Source organism: Talpa occidentalis, unplaced genomic scaffold (genome assembly GCF_014898055.3).
Source record: "Talpa occidentalis isolate TD23 unplaced genomic scaffold, MPIMG_talOcc4v2.1 talOcc4.9, whole genome shotgun sequence".
Lineage (NCBI taxonomy): Eukaryota > Metazoa > Chordata > Mammalia > Eulipotyphla > Talpidae > Talpa > Talpa occidentalis.
Window position 1 is genome coordinate 15,706,724 of NW_023605305.1, and position 15,535 is coordinate 15,722,258.

Below are 15,535 nucleotides of genomic sequence, written 5' to 3' on the forward strand. Positions count from 1 at the left end.
CACAATATGGTCCCTTTGTATCTCCAATCTTCATCTCCTGTGCCATCTTCACATGCACACACTCTTCCCCTGCAGTCCCACAGACCTTCCATGGTCCCCCATTGCACAGTGTTCTCTGCTGTCTCCATATTTTGCTCAAATCTTACCATCCACAACTCCCGCCAAATCTTCCAAGACTGAGTCCAAGTGAAATATCTTTGACATGCCTTGCCCCAAAGGAGGTTGGTGCCTTCCCAATCCCCACTCTTTAAATTTCCCTAACACCCTGTGCATGCCTACCCCATTACCCTGCATTCCGATGACTGATTTTCTTACTTGTTTTTCCACTAGGCTATGACTTTTCAGAGGCAAGTGACCCATCATCTCTAATTCTAGTACCTACCACCAAGCTAGTCACAGAGAGAATGTCAACAAATATTTAACAAATGAATGAAGCCACAGCAGTGACTCTTGAGCACTTCAAGAAGGTGAGGATGGGTGAGTATCTGGAACTCCCCCAGTCTTAGAGCACTGCTTCCCAAGGGAAGAGAAACCAATCTGAATAGTCCAAGATCAACAACTGTTTTAGAATTAAGATTCAAGGTAGCTCAGCAGATCTTAAGAGAGATCTACACACATTTTCCAAGTGCTAGGAAATGATTGGGGATCCAATCTGATACAAAGCACACTGAGATATTTAAAAATTAAAAACTAACATGAGCTTCCTGCCATCTCCGTTATTCATGCACCTTAAAGCTCTCACTGTCTAACGTAAAGAGAGAAAAATGATAAAGCTATCAGCCAAAGGAGACAAATTTCCAAAAAAGCTAAGGAAGGTCAGAATAGGGTAAGTCATGAAAATTAGCACATGTCCAAGGCTTGAAAGAAATCCAGGCTGTCATTAAAATCTCCAGGCACTTGGCCTAAAATGTTAATAAGTCTGAACCTTTCTTTTCCCTCCCAAATTAGCTTTTTACTTTCCTCCCCTCACTACTTTACCCGCTTCTTGCCTATTTTCCTTTCCTTGTTTCTTTCCCTCGCTCCTTTCCTTTATAAATATGAATAGAGCTAGTGAGAATCTAGAAACAAATGACAACTTTAAACTATATGTGGGATTTGTATAAAGTGATACTCAATTATTTGTTCATTCATTCATTTATTTACTCATTCAATGAAACTTATGCACTCAACTCTGTGCCGCACACTGGGGACTCAACACTACTGCTGCAAAGTTTAAAAGCTGCTGAAGGAGATAAATAAATAAAGGGAACAATAGTACTCTGTGAAAAGTGTAACCAAAAATATTAAGTTCAAGGTGTTATGGAGGTATCCTTGGGCTGGGGGTCAAGGAAGTCAGTTAAGAAATGGAGTCTGCAAGGACCAATAAGATTAGTTAAGAGGAGCAGGTTCAGGTGGAGGAAGCTGTGTGTGCAGAGGCAAACAGTGTTCCAGGATCAGCAAATAGCTTGGTATGGCTGAAGTGCAGGAAGTCATGAGTGATGAAGCTAATAAGGCAGACAGAAGCCGAGGCACAGAGAGCCCTGTATGCTGCACTACAGCACTTGGAGTGTGCTAAAGGCTATTGGGAACTATTTAAGATAGAGGCCAGAGAGTGACATGATTGGATTTGCATTTAGAAAGCTCTCTCTGGCAGCAGCTGGAGAACATACTACATAAAAGGGTGAAAGACTGAGGCAGAAGTCAAAGAAGCACTTCTAATTGATCAAGAGAATCTACATAAAGGGAGAGCTACAATATAAGATGATAGAAAGTGCTCTATACTTGGCTTGAAATCAGGTTGTCACTGATAAGCTTGCTCTGTTAAACAATTAAATTACTTTCTATGTACCTCAGTTTTACATTCTTAAAAATGTGTTTATGTGTGCAAGCAGAACTAAGGGGAAACTAGACCAAATCAGGTATCATGAATCCTCCCTCAGTTCTTTAGTATCTATACTTTTGGGGTTTTTAAAAAATATTTATTTATGCATACAAGAACTGGGGTGTAGGCCAGAGGTGTGGAGGGTGAGAGGATTCACCAGAGACAGAGTGGGGAGCAGAACAGGAAGATCTACTGAAATACACTGCTGAGGGGAGCAGAAGGAGAGGCAGGAGAGGACTGCTGTGCCATGTGGGTCAGCTCCCTGGCTTGGGGGTGGGAGTGGGATGGGGGGGGGGGATCAAATCCATGCCACAGTGGCTGATCATACATAGCTTGATTGTACTGAGACTTTAACCCCCGTGCCACCAGGGAGGCCCTATGTTTTACTTTTCTTTCTTTCCTTTTTTTAAAAAATTTTATTTATTTATTTATTTTAAAGATTTATTTATTTATTTTATACAAGAGCCGGGAAACAGACCAGATGCGCGGGAGGGTGAGAGGATTCACCAGAGACAGAGTGGGGAACAGAACAGGCAGACTGACGACATACACTGCTGAGGGGAGCAGCGGGCGCGACAGGAGGGATCAAAGGAGCACTGCAGAGGCTGCGGACAGCTTCACAGCGTGGCACTCAACTGCCTGTGCCACCAGGGGAGGCCCCATTTTACTTTTCTAAAGTACTAAGATTAAGCCCCTTCTCTGAAAGCCCCTTCTCTGAAATGGCTGGAAATCATTCAGTATGCTGCCCTCCAAAAATTAACCAGAAGACTGGTGTCTTACAGCACCAAAAGGTAAAACTGTATAACCAAATCTCAGCCACCTGAACCTGCTCCCTCCACCTGAACCTGCTCCTCTTAACTGACACAGAGGCAGACATGAAATTTCTCATCTAGAAGGTAAGACAGGGATTTTAGGATTAAGGAAAGTCAGAGGGATGATCACAACAAATATGTGCTATTTAAAACCTTTTACATTTGCTATCAACATACTTTTTTGGTCTCTTATCTGGCCACACTATTCCAATACTATACACTCCAACTATAGCTCACCTCAGAGGGCCTGTACACTTATTATGCCTCTGTGATTTCTCTCTAGACATTGCCCAATTCCTGGTATACCCATCTTTTTTCGTTTTTTTCCCCTGCTTCTTGAAATTTATTAATCCTTCCCTACCCAATGCAAACGTAATGCTTCCATGAAGCCACCATCATTTCCCTGCTTCCCACAAAGAATTAATCAGGCCCTCTGTTTCAATAGCACGCTGTTATTTCTCTATTATAGCATCCACACCTTATTACAGTTGCAACAAGGACAGACAGTGAGCTCTCTGAGGGAAGGTACTATCTTTCAAGCCCTATGGTATTGAGCTATCCTTCTGTCACCCATCAAGCCTTCATAAAATATTGGGTAAGAGGACAGAAAGAGGAACAGAATCTGTTGAGGAAAAAAAATTCTAAACAACGGAAAGGTCCTTTCTAACTCTTGCTAAGAAGTTGAAAAAAAAAAAAAAACAGGAGGGCCTCCTCCCCTGGTGGCACAGCAGTTGAGCGCTGGGCTGCGAGGCTGCCCGCAGCGTCTGCAGCGCTGGTTCATTCCCCGGCCGCTGGCGAGGGTACCACAAAAAAAACAAAAACAAACAAACAAAAAAAAACCCTACAGGAAAAAAGCAAGGAAGGAGAAAGGGAGAAGGGGCTAATAAAAAAACAAAATGTGACAGGACCTCCCTGGTGGTGCAAAGGGTTAAGCACCATACTATGAAGTAATCCGCAGCCTCTGCAGCATGAGTTTGATCCCCAGCCGGCCAGGGAGCTACCCACATGGTGCAGCAGACCTCTCCTGTCTCGCCCGCTGGTCCCCTCAGCAGTGTATTTCAGTCAGTCTGCCTGTTCTGTTCCCCACTCTGTCTCTGGTGAATCCTTTCACCACCACACCCGCCCCTCCCCCAATATCTCTGGTCTGTACCCCAGCTCTTGACTGCATAAATAAATCTTCAAAAATAAATAGATAGAGAAATAAATAAATAAAATGCGACAATTAGGTCCTCTTAATAGGGACCCAAGTCAAGAAGGCCAGGAATTGAAAATGTAAACCAGTAATCTTTGTAAGGGGGCACAAGAGCATGGAAAAATAGAATTTATAAATGATTCTAAAACCTTAAGTTGTATCTTGAAGTTCCCGTGGATATTATCTGGGCAGGGTGTTTTCTGTTGGAAAAGTTATTTAACGAAACCTTAACGTATTTAATAATTGAAGGTTTTCTGTTTTTTCTTGTCATCTTGATAAATTATCTTTCACTAGAAGTTTGTCCATTTTTTCTAAATTTTCAAATAAATTGACATAGTATTCCTTAAACTAATGAACAAAAATTATTGTTATTAGGACAAAATGACTAGTGGTAAGGAATAATGGCAGAGAGAAGGATCTAAGACAGAAAGAACGGAGATTCCACAATTCCACTGTGTCTGTGTTCCTAAAGCACAGGCTTCTATCACAGTGGCTTGCAAATCATGTTCTCAAAAGCATTTGTTGGTATAATTTTTCATAACAAATAAAAAATATAAAGTTGATAATTCAAGTCAATTGTTATTTTGTTATTTTAATAGCTGCTTTTAATGCTTGGTTGACAACTGCAGTTGCCTTCAAAATAAAGATCTTTTAAAATTAAGTAAAAATTGATTTCAGAGGCCAGTCTCACTGAAGTTAGATGTAAAAAATTAATTAATTAAAAAGAAGGATAGCAAGTCATTTAAATATAGCAATTCACTGAATTTAAAGAAAAATCAGCAGGAATAAGAAATTTAACAGAGCCCCCCTGGTGGCGCAAGGGGTTAAGCACCACACTATGAAGCAATCTGCAGCCTCTGCAGCACAAGTTCAATCCCCAGGCCGGCCAGGGAGAAACCCACATGGCGAAGCAGACCTCTCCTGTCTCGCCTGCTGCTCCCCTCAGCAGTGTATTTCAGTCAGTCTCTGTTCTGTTCCCCACTCTGTCTCTGGTGAATCCTCTCACCCCGCCCCCCATCTCTGGCCTGTGCCCCAGCTCTTGTATGCATAAATAAATAAATCTTAAAAAAAAAAATTCTTAAAAAAAAAAATTTAACAGCTTTGAACTATAAAATACACATTAAAAACAAAATGTAATTATTAAGACTTGTTACTATAAAGCACATTTCATTATGTAAGGCAAAAAGTCATTTTTTTTTTAAAGATTTATTTATATATCAAGAGCTGAGGTACAGGCCAGAGATGCAGGGGGGTGAGAAGATTCACCAGAGACAGAGTGGGGAGCAGAACAGGCAGACTGAATGAAATACACTGCTGAGGGGAGCAGCGGGCGAGACAGGAGAGTTCTGTCCCGCCATGTGGGTTTCTCCCTGGCGGGCCGGGAATTGAACTCGTGCTGCAGTGGCTGCGGATTGCTTCATAGGTTGCGTCTTAGTACCAAATGGTCTGAGTTCAAATCTCAGTCCTTGCTCCATAAATTCTTTAGCTCAGAAAATGTTTTTGTTGTTTCTTTTTATTTTGAAATAACTTCAAACTTTGCGAAAATGCGCCAAGAATAGTACAAACAACTCCCCTATGTCCTTCACCTAGGTTTACAATTAATACTTTGCTGTATTTATCTATCTTTCTCTCTCAACTCTCCACCTCCTGCCCCCCCCATTTCTAAATTTTATTAGTTTTTTTTAACCATTTCATAATTGGTTGGAGACATGGCAGCCCTCTCTCTAAATACTCCAGAGTTGTCTCTTAAGGACAAACTGTAGAATAAATATATCATATTAGGGAATTTAACAATGATACAATATCATTATCTAACACAGAGTTTGTATCTAAATTCTACCAGCTGCCCTAGTGATAACTATAGCAATATTCCCCTCAATCCAGGGTCCTAATTCAAAATTGTGGAGGATTTTTTTTTTTAAAGATTCATTTATTTATGCATATAAGAGCTGGGGTATAGGCCAGAGGTGTGGGGATGAGAGGATTCACCAGAGACAGAGTGGGGAGCAGAACAGACAGATGGACTGAAATACACTGCTGAGAGGAGCAGAGGGCGAGACAGGAGAGGTCTGCTGCACCATGTGGGTTGCTCCCTGGCCGGCCGGGGATCAAACTCATGATGCAGAGGCTTCGAATTGCTTCATAGTGCGGTGCTTAACCCCTTGCACCACCAGGGATGCCCTAGACACTACACTTTTTGAAAATCTTCATAAAATATATTGTGCACATCCATTATTTTTAGACAAAATATACTAAATTTAATTTAACCTTTTTTCAGTAACTCAGGGTCTTCCCATCAGCAGTGGCACTATGATATGTGCTACCAGAGGCTCCTGAGGTGTGAGGGCTGTATGTCACTGTAGTAAGATTGTAAAGTTCTGAACAGTTATCTTGAATCTCCTTCTGCTGTCATGTTTCTGACCACTAGTATGCATTAGTGCACCAAGCCTGTATTATTCTTTTTTTTTATAAAAGATCTATTTATTTTTATACAAGAATTGGGGTACAGGCCAGAGATGGGGGGGTGGTGAGAGGATTCACCAGAGACAGAGCAGGGAACAGAACAGGCAGACAGACCGAAGTACACTGCTGAGGGGAGCAGTGGGCGAGACAGGAGAGTTCTGTCCCGCCATGTGGGTTTCTCCCTCGCGGGCCGGGAATCGAACTCCTGCTGCAGTGGCTGCGGATTGCTTCATAGGTTGCATCTTAACCCCTGCGCCACCAAGGAGGCCCCAAGCCTATATTATTCTAATAATGCTTATGCTGATACAAAGTTTCTAGTTAAAAAAGCACTTTCATATCATCTCATTAATTTAATAAATATCTACTATGTCATTTGATTAATTGGCTAATTTGAATCACAAGAAGTCAGCATGGTAAAAAACATGTATTACTACTCCCAATTTTAACTACTCATTACAGATGAATAAATTAAGGCTTCAAGAGGTCAAGTGACTTACTCTGGGACACAAAGCCAATAGGCAAGTCAGCCCTCACACACCTCTGGACCCTGTCCCTTAATATACACAATTATCTCTGAGTGAGGCCCCAGGGTAATGCTACTTTTGAGGTAAAGTGAACAAGCATTCATAAAGCTGCCATACATAAGCACTTTTAGCTTACTTCTGGTTGGAGGAAACTGCCAGATGTGTGAATTCCTGATGCTCTTCTTCTGCATATTCTCAAATATTCTTTCTAAAATTCTCCGAACTTTAAGCCAACACTTTATTAATATGCTACACCTTTGAAACTAGAGACACCTGAGCTAAAGTTTACCTCTGCACTCTAATAAAGAAAAAACTGGCAAAGAAAACAGTGTAAATAAGATTGCAAGGAGAAATGTTTAATGAGCTGTTTTTATGCTTTTCAGGAGCCTAATTTACATACAATTAAAGTTAAATTGCACACCATTCTCAGCTATTCATTAAACCAGGTACAAGGACCTCTACCTAACAAAATAACCTGGTAACACTATTAGCCTAGTTTCAGCTACTATATGATTAAAACAGCTACACGTTAAAAAAAAAAAATACAGTACTCTCACTAGGATATACCCCGATTAGCCCAAATTAATGAGGTTTGATTGCACCTCCAATGATGACTCACAAAAATTGTCTTCTCCTGATGGCTTAAGAGTAGAAGCTCAAATGCAGTTAATCACCTGTCTTAGAAACTAGGTACAGGAAGCAGAACAAAAATGACACTGTCAGAACTAAGAGCCAAAAGGTTGGGGTTCTAGACCAGATTATGCTGCTAAATCTGTGACCTTGGTGAAGTCACTGTACTTCTCTAACCTTCACTTTCCTATTTACAAAATGAAGGTGAAAATAATGTGGTTTCATTAAAAGTCAGTTCTCTGAACAAGGGGTAAGAAATGTACATCTAATTATACCAGAAATCAAAGTACACTATCAAAGACCACTGCAATTACGACAAAAGGAGTCAGGTGCCAAATTAAAGAGGCTCCCTCTAGTCCTAGATGAACAATCTGAACATGAAAAAGAGTAACGACAGTGGATTAAAACATACCAAATCTGGTAAAACCTAAATTCATAATGATGTTTGAAAAAAATAACACAACTCACTGATTCACTCTGGAGTATGTCAGGGAATCAACTTATTTTGAAAAGCCATAAATGAAAGGATAAAAAGAATGAATCAGTATTTATCCTACTTTTCCTACACAAATCAAACCTCAGAGTAACCAAAGAGCTGATAAGGGAAAGTGTTTTCTTTTTTGAGGTATTCCAGCTAACAAATCAAAGAATGATATTATCAGAGTAACATTTCGTAAACATCTAATGAAATTAAGGATCTAGGTAATCATTATCTATGACCACTTACAACACGAGAGACATCAGATGGAAAAATACACTTCCATACAGTAATGAAACTGCTGCCAAAACAGGAACGTGGTCAGGTCAAGTCTCCAGAGCTGTGGGGTCCAATAGACAGTCACTATTCAGTTACTGAGCACTTGAAATGTTGCTTGTATGAATGAGTATTTGCTGTAAGTGAAACATGCACGCCAAATCACAAAGATTTAGCATAAAAAGAAGTATCTCATTAATAATAATAGTTTGCAACTATTAGATTAATAAAATACAAATGAATTTCAACTGTTCCTTCTTACCTTTTTAATGTGCCTACTACAAAATTTAAATTTTATTTGAAGCGTGAATATTTCTTTTTTTTAAATATTTTATTTTAGGGCCTCCCCGGTGGCGCAGCGGTTGAGCGCTGGGTTGCGAAGCTGCCTGCAGCCTTTGCAGTGTCTGTTTGATCCCCGGCCGCTCCCCGGCCACCAGAGGAGGGTCCCACATGGCACACAGACCCCTTCTGCCGCCCGCTGCTCCCCTCAGCAGTGTACTTTGGTCCTTCTGCCTGCTCCTCTCCCTGCTCTGGCTCTGGTGAATTCTCTCACCCTCCCGCACTTCTGACTGTACCCAGTGCTTGTATAAATAAATAAATAAATCTTTAAAAAAAAAAAAAAAAGAGAGAGATTCAAGAGTCATATAAACCAAATCAATGTATGAAACATTTTTGGAACCTGATTTGAATGAGCCAAGCATTTAGAAAGAAAGGGGGACAAGGATGAAGCGAGAGAAAAGTAATCGTGGAAATCTGAACATTAACTGGATAGCTGATGATTTACTGTGTTTATTTTTTTTTAAAAGATTTATTTATGCATACAAGAGCTGGAGTACAGGCCAGAGGTGTGGGGGGTGAGAGGATACACCAGAGACAGAGTGGGGAGCAGAACAGGCAGATTGACGGAAGTACACTGCTGAGGGAGCAGCAGGTGAGACAGGAAAGGTCTGCTGCACTATGTGGGTTGCTCCCTGGCCAGCCGGGGATCAAACTCGTGCTGCAGAGGCCGCGGACAGCTTCACAGCTTGTGCCACCAGGGAGGTCCTGTGTTTATGTTTTATAAAAGTATTTATCTTTTATCTTTTAGAGGTACATACTGAAATTATTTACCAAAAAATGATATGATGCTGGAATTTGTTTCCAAAGAATCCAATACGGGTTGAGAACCAGGTGATAGTACAGATGAAACAAGATTGACCATGAGTCAATAATTGTTGAAGATGAGTGGTGGGTTTATAGGAATTCATTATATCACCCTCTCTATATCTGTGTATGTTTGAAATTTCCTATATATTTTTTAAGGAGAAAAATTTATCCAAAGGATATTTCCAACTCTTGAATCTACAAAAATCTATGCAAACAGATCACGGGGTTGATTAATAACTCAAGAGTTCATTAAACCTAGTATTCTGCCACCAGGAACGTTATCCACAATATTTCACTCAACAAGTACTTATTGAGTAATTACTAAGTTCGAAGGCCTAGCATTCTGGGACTCCCTGGTGGTGGAGGGGTTAAAGTCTCAGAGCTATCAAGCTATCACCAGCCACTGCAGCATAAGTTCCATCCTGGCCAGGGAGCTAACCCACATAGTGCAGCAGACCTCTCCTATATCACCTGCTGCTCCCCTCAGCAGTGTATTTCAGTAGATCCACCTGTTCTGCTCCCCATTCCGTCTCTGGTGAACCCTCTCACCCCCGCACCTCTGGCCTGCACCCTAGTTTTTGTATACATAAATACATTTTTTTTTAAAGCCAAAGGCCTAGTAGCATTCTAACAGAGATACAAGAATGGTTTCTGTTTAAGGAACTTAGTCATAGAAGAGATGAGAAAAGTACACAAATCCAAAAAAGGTAAAAAGTAATGAAGTTATGGTTTATTCCTTGCTAGATAAGCCACAGAAGGTATCATAGAACAGTGTCATATAATAGGACATTAAAAATGGGCAGGATTTGGACATGCAGAAACAAGAAATACTACATCTGAGGTAGACAGTGTAAGCAGAAGCACATATATAAAATCCATCCTTAAACCAAAAAAATTGTCTCCTAAGCAAGGAGGCAACAAGCTATGCCAATCTAACCCTTGGTTCCCCAAAGCAAACAGTTCATGAAAAGTTGGTGATGCAGGGCCTCCCTGGTGGTGCAAGGGGTTAAGCACCGCACTATGAAGCAATCCGCAACCTCTGCAGCACAAGTTCGATCCCCAGCCGGCCAGAGAGAAACTCACATGGCGAAGCAGACCTCTCCTGTCTCGCCCGCTGCTCCCCTTAGCAGTGTATTTCAGTCAGTCTGCCTGTTCTGTTCCCACTCTGTCTCTGGTGAATCCTCTCACCCCCTGCATCTCTGGCCTGTACCCCAGCTCTTGTATGCATAAATAAAGAAATCTAAAAAAAAGAAAAAGAAAAGAAAAGTTGGTGATGCAGAAGGGATATCCAGGTGAAGTGATCCAGCAGGAATTCTGAGTCTGGGGTGCAGAGGTAGAAATACAGATTGGAGAGCTACTACGAGTTGAAGGACTCACACTTTTTTATTCCAAAACTTACAACAGAGTCACAGTAATGAAGACTGTGTGGTGGGCCTCCCCGGTGGCGCAGTGGTTGAACACTGGGTTGCGAAGCTGCCCGCAGCCTCTGCAGGGCCGGTTCGATCCCCGGCTGCTCCCCGGCCACCGGAGGAGGGTCCCACATGGCGCGCAGACCTCTCCTGCCACCTCTCCACCCGCTGCTCCCCTCAGCAGTGTACTTCGGTCCTTCTGCCTGCTCTGCTCCCCACTCTGGCTCTGGTGAATTCTCTCACCCTCCCGCGCTTCTGACTGTACCCAGTGCTTGTATAAATAAATAAATAAATCTTTAAAAAAAAAAAAAAAGACTGTGTGGTATTGACTTAAGAAATTTTGATTATAGAACAGAATGAAGAATCCAGAAATAAACCCAAGTATGTATTGTCAACTGGTAGCTGAAAAGGATGCAAGAAAATTCAATGTAGAAAGAACTGTCTTAACGGTGCTGGGATAACTGGATAACCACACACAAAAGAATTAAATCGGACCTCTGAACACCATACACAGGGCCTCCCCGGTAGCGCAGCGGTTGAGCGCTGGGCTGCGAAGCTGCCTGCAGCCTCTGCTGCGCAGGTTCGATCGCCAGCCGCTGGCGAGGGTCCCACATGGCGCGCAGACCTCTCCTGCCGTGCCCACTGCTCCCCTCAGCAGTGTCCTCCGTCTGCCTGCCTGCTCTGCTCCCCACTCTGACTCTGGTGAATTCTCTCACCTTCCCACACTTCTGACTGTACCCAGCGCTTGTATAAATAAATAAATAAATCTCTCTTTTTTTAATTTATTTATTTATACAAGCGCTGGGTACAGTCAGAAGCGCAGGAGGGTGAGAGAATTCACCAGAGCCAGAGCAGGGAACAGAACAGGCAGACTGACGAAATACACTGCTGAGGGGAGCAGCGGACAGGGCAGGAGAGGTCTGTCGCGCCATGTGGGACCCTCGCCAGGGCCAGCTTCGCAGCCCAGTGCTCAACCGCTGCTCCACCAGAGGAGGCCCAATAAATAAATAAATCATAAAAAATAAATAAAATAAACACCATACACAAAAACTAACTCAAATGGTCAACATCTAAATATAAGATCTGAAAGTATAAACTCTTAGACGAAAACCTCAGTGTAAACCTTCTCAATCTTACATTAGGCAATAGTTCTTGGATATGACATCTAAAAGCACAAGGAACCAAAGAAAGAAATTAATTGGATGTCATAAGAAAAATTTTAATGTGCTTTAAATGGCAAGATCAAGAAAGTGAAAAGATGACCCACAATAGAAATAGGAGAACATATTTGTATATCTGATAAGGGACATGTAACCAGAATATATAAAGAATAATTACAACTCAATAAAAGAATTAACCCAATGTAACAATGCACAAACCATTTAAATATACATTCTCCAAAGAAGATATAAAAATAGCTACCAAACACATGAAAAAAGTTCAACATCATTAGTTATTAGGAAAATGCAGGGCCTCCCTGGTGGCACAAGGGGTTAAGATGCAACCTATGAAGCTGTCCGTAGCCTCTACAGCACAAGTTTGATCCCCCAGCTGGCCCTGGAGCAACCCACATGGCGCAGCAGACCTCTCCTGACTTGTCCACTGCTCCCCTCAGCAGTGTATTTCGGTCAATGTGCTTGTTCTGCTCCCCACGCTGGCTCTGGTGAATCCTCTCATCCCCACACCTCTGACCTGTACCCCAGCTCTTGTATGCATAAATAAATAAATCTTAAAAAAAAAAAAAAAAGAAAATATATGTCAAAACACAAGATTATCACTTCTCACCATAGTAAAAAAGATGATTAAGGAATGTCGATGAAGAGGGCCTCCCTGATGGCGCAGGCAGTTGAGTACAGCTCTGTGAAGCTGTCTCTGCAGTGCTGGCTCAATCCCCCAGCGGTGGAACAACCCACATTGTGTGGGAGATCTCTCCTGCCTTACCCGCTGCTCCCCTCAGCAGTGTATTTCAGTCAGTCTGCCTGTACTGTTCCCTGTTCTGTCTCTGGTGAGTTCCTCTCACCCTCCCACACATCTGGCCTGTACCTTGGCTTTTGTATAAATAAATAAATCTTTAAAAATTTATTTCTTGGGCCTGCCCAGTGGCGCAGCGGTTGAGCGCTGGGTTGTGAGGCTGCCCACAGCCTCTGCAGCACTGATTCGATCCCCAGCTGCTCCCCGGACACCGGAGGAGGGTGCCACATGGCGCACAGATCTCTCCTGCCGCCCGCTGCTCCCCTCAGCAGTGTACCTCTGTCCTTCTGCCTGCTCTGCTCCCCTCTCTGGCTCTGGTGAATTCTGTCACCCTCCCGTGCTTCTGACTGTACCCAGTGCTTGTATAAATAAATAAATAAATCTTAAAAAAAAAAATAAAAGGAAGGAAATCCAAATGCCTTTAAAAAAATTATTTATTTATAAATAAATATTCACCAGAGCCAGAGAATTAACCAGAGCCAGAGTGGGGAACAGAATAGGCAGACCAACGAAATACACTGCTGAGGAGAGCAGCGGGCAGCAGGAGAGGTCTGTGCGCCATGTGGCACCCTCACCGGCGTGGCCCTAAATAAATAAATCTTTAAAAAAAAAAAATATTGGTGAAGATGTGGAAAAATTGGAACCATAGATTGCTGGTAGAAATGTAAAATGGTAGGTAAAACACTACAAGACATACATTGCAATAACATCTTTAAAGACTCATCACCCAAAGCAAAGATAGTCAAGGAAAAGATAAACACCTGGGATTACATCAAACTTAAAAGCTTCTGTACAGCAAGAGACATTAACCAAAACAGAGACACCCCACCGATTGGGAAAAAATCTTTGTACTCCATTCAACTGATAAGGGACTAATCACAAAGATATACAAAGAACTCACTTGACTCAACAAAAACAAAGTAAACAATTCAGTCAAGAAATGGGCAGAAGACGGGCCTCCCCGGTGGCGCAGCGGTTGAGCACTGGGTTGCGAAGCTGCCCGCAGCCTCTGCAGCACCAGTTCGATCCCCAGCAGCTCCCCGGCCACCGGAGGAGGGTCCCACATGGCGCGCAGACCTCTCCTGCCACCTCTCCACCCGCTGCTCCCCTCAGCAGTGTACTTCGGTCCTTCTGCCTGCTCTGCTCCCTGCTCTGGCTCTGGTGAATTCTCTCACCCTCCCGCGCTTCTGACTGTACCCAGTGCTTGTATAAATAAATAAATAAATCTTTAAAAAAAAGAAAGAAAGAAATGGGCAGAACTTAAAAGACATTTCTCCAAAGAGGAAATGCAAATGGCCAACAGGCATATGAAAAAAATGTTCAACATCCCTTACAACCAGGGAAATACAAATCAAAACCACAATGAGATACCACTTTACACCAGTGAGAATGGCACATATCAAAAAAACAAGCAACAACAAATGTTGGCGAGGATGTGGTGAAAAAGGAACTCTCCTGCATTGCTGGTGGGAGTGCAAACTTGTCCAACCACTATGGAAAGCTGTCTGGAGGTTCCTCAGTCTACTAAAAATGAAGCTACCATACAACCTGGCAATTCCAGGGATTCTAGGGATCTACCCAAAGGACACAAAAACATTGATTCAAAAGGCCACCTGTACCCCTATGTTGACTGCAGCACTATTTACAATAAGTAAAACCTGGAAACAACCCAAATGCCCAAAAATAGATGACTGGATCAAGATGTGGTATATATACACAATGGAATATTATTCAGCAATCAAAAAAAGATAAACTCATGCCATCCGCAGCAACATGGATGGAGCTAGAAGGAATTACGCTCAGTGAAATAAGCCAGAAGGAAAAAGAAAAATATCAGATGGTTTCATTTACAGCAGAAACATAGGGGAACCAAATAAGACATCAGCGTAAAAAAAAATAATAACAGTACAAAACACAACAAAGCAAAAACAGACGATTATAAACCAGACATGCTGCAGGGGAGGAGGTGGGAGAGGCATCAGAGGGAGGGAGGGAGGAGCACAGGGGACTGAGGTGATGGTGCACAGGTGCACTGGGGAAGGAAACTCCACGGGGACTACACCTGAGGGGGTGATGGGGAGCAAATATTGTTTAAAAATGAACAATGATGTAAAAAAATTTTTTTAATAATTAAAAAAAATGTTAAATGGGGCAGTTACTTTGGATAAGTGTGCAAGTTCCTCAACATAGAGTTATATGACCCAGCAAATCCACCCATAGATTTATACTCAAAAGAACTAAAAATAGGTCACACAAAAAACCCTATATGTGAATATTTACAGCACCATTATTCATAATAGTCAAAAGTTGTAACAAGTCAAATGTTCATCAACACATAGATAAATGTGGCACATCCATACACTAGAATATAATTCACACAGTAAAAGGAATGGAACACTAATACATGCTACAATGTGAATAAACCTTGAAAACATTACACTATGTGAGAAGAAAGGGTCACAAAAGTATATATATTATATGACTGAATTTAAGGAAATGTCTAGAATGGACAAATCCATACAGATAAAGTAGATTAGGGGTTGCCTAAGGCTGGGGGGAGGAAGAAATGAGGAATATAAAAATGTTCTGAAATCAGATAGTGGTAATAGCTATACAACCTTGGGAGTAATCTTAAAAAACACTGAACTAGGGGTCTCCCTGGTGGCGCAGGGGTTAAAGTCTCAGCCCTAGTCTCAGTACTATCAAGCTATGGCCAGTCACTGTGGCATGAGTTTGATCCCCGGTGAGGGAGCTAACACACATGGCACAGCAG

At 42.1% G+C, this 15,535-nt stretch overlaps 1 protein-coding gene across 2 annotated transcripts in view; it reads right to left on the reverse strand.

Moving 5' to 3' along the window:
• Positions 1–15,535, reverse strand: part of WASF2 (WASP family member 2) — a 61,143-nt gene that overhangs the window by 33,115 nt on the left and 12,493 nt on the right. The window contains exon 1 of one of the 2 annotated variants that reach the window (XM_054691799.1): positions 8,210–8,524. The exons of the other annotated variant lie outside the window; for it this stretch is intronic. The gene's annotated coding sequence lies outside the window, so the exon portion shown is untranslated. Of the gene's footprint in view, positions 1–8,209; positions 8,525–15,535 lie in introns of those variants that run through there. 2 annotated transcript variants of the gene reach the window in all.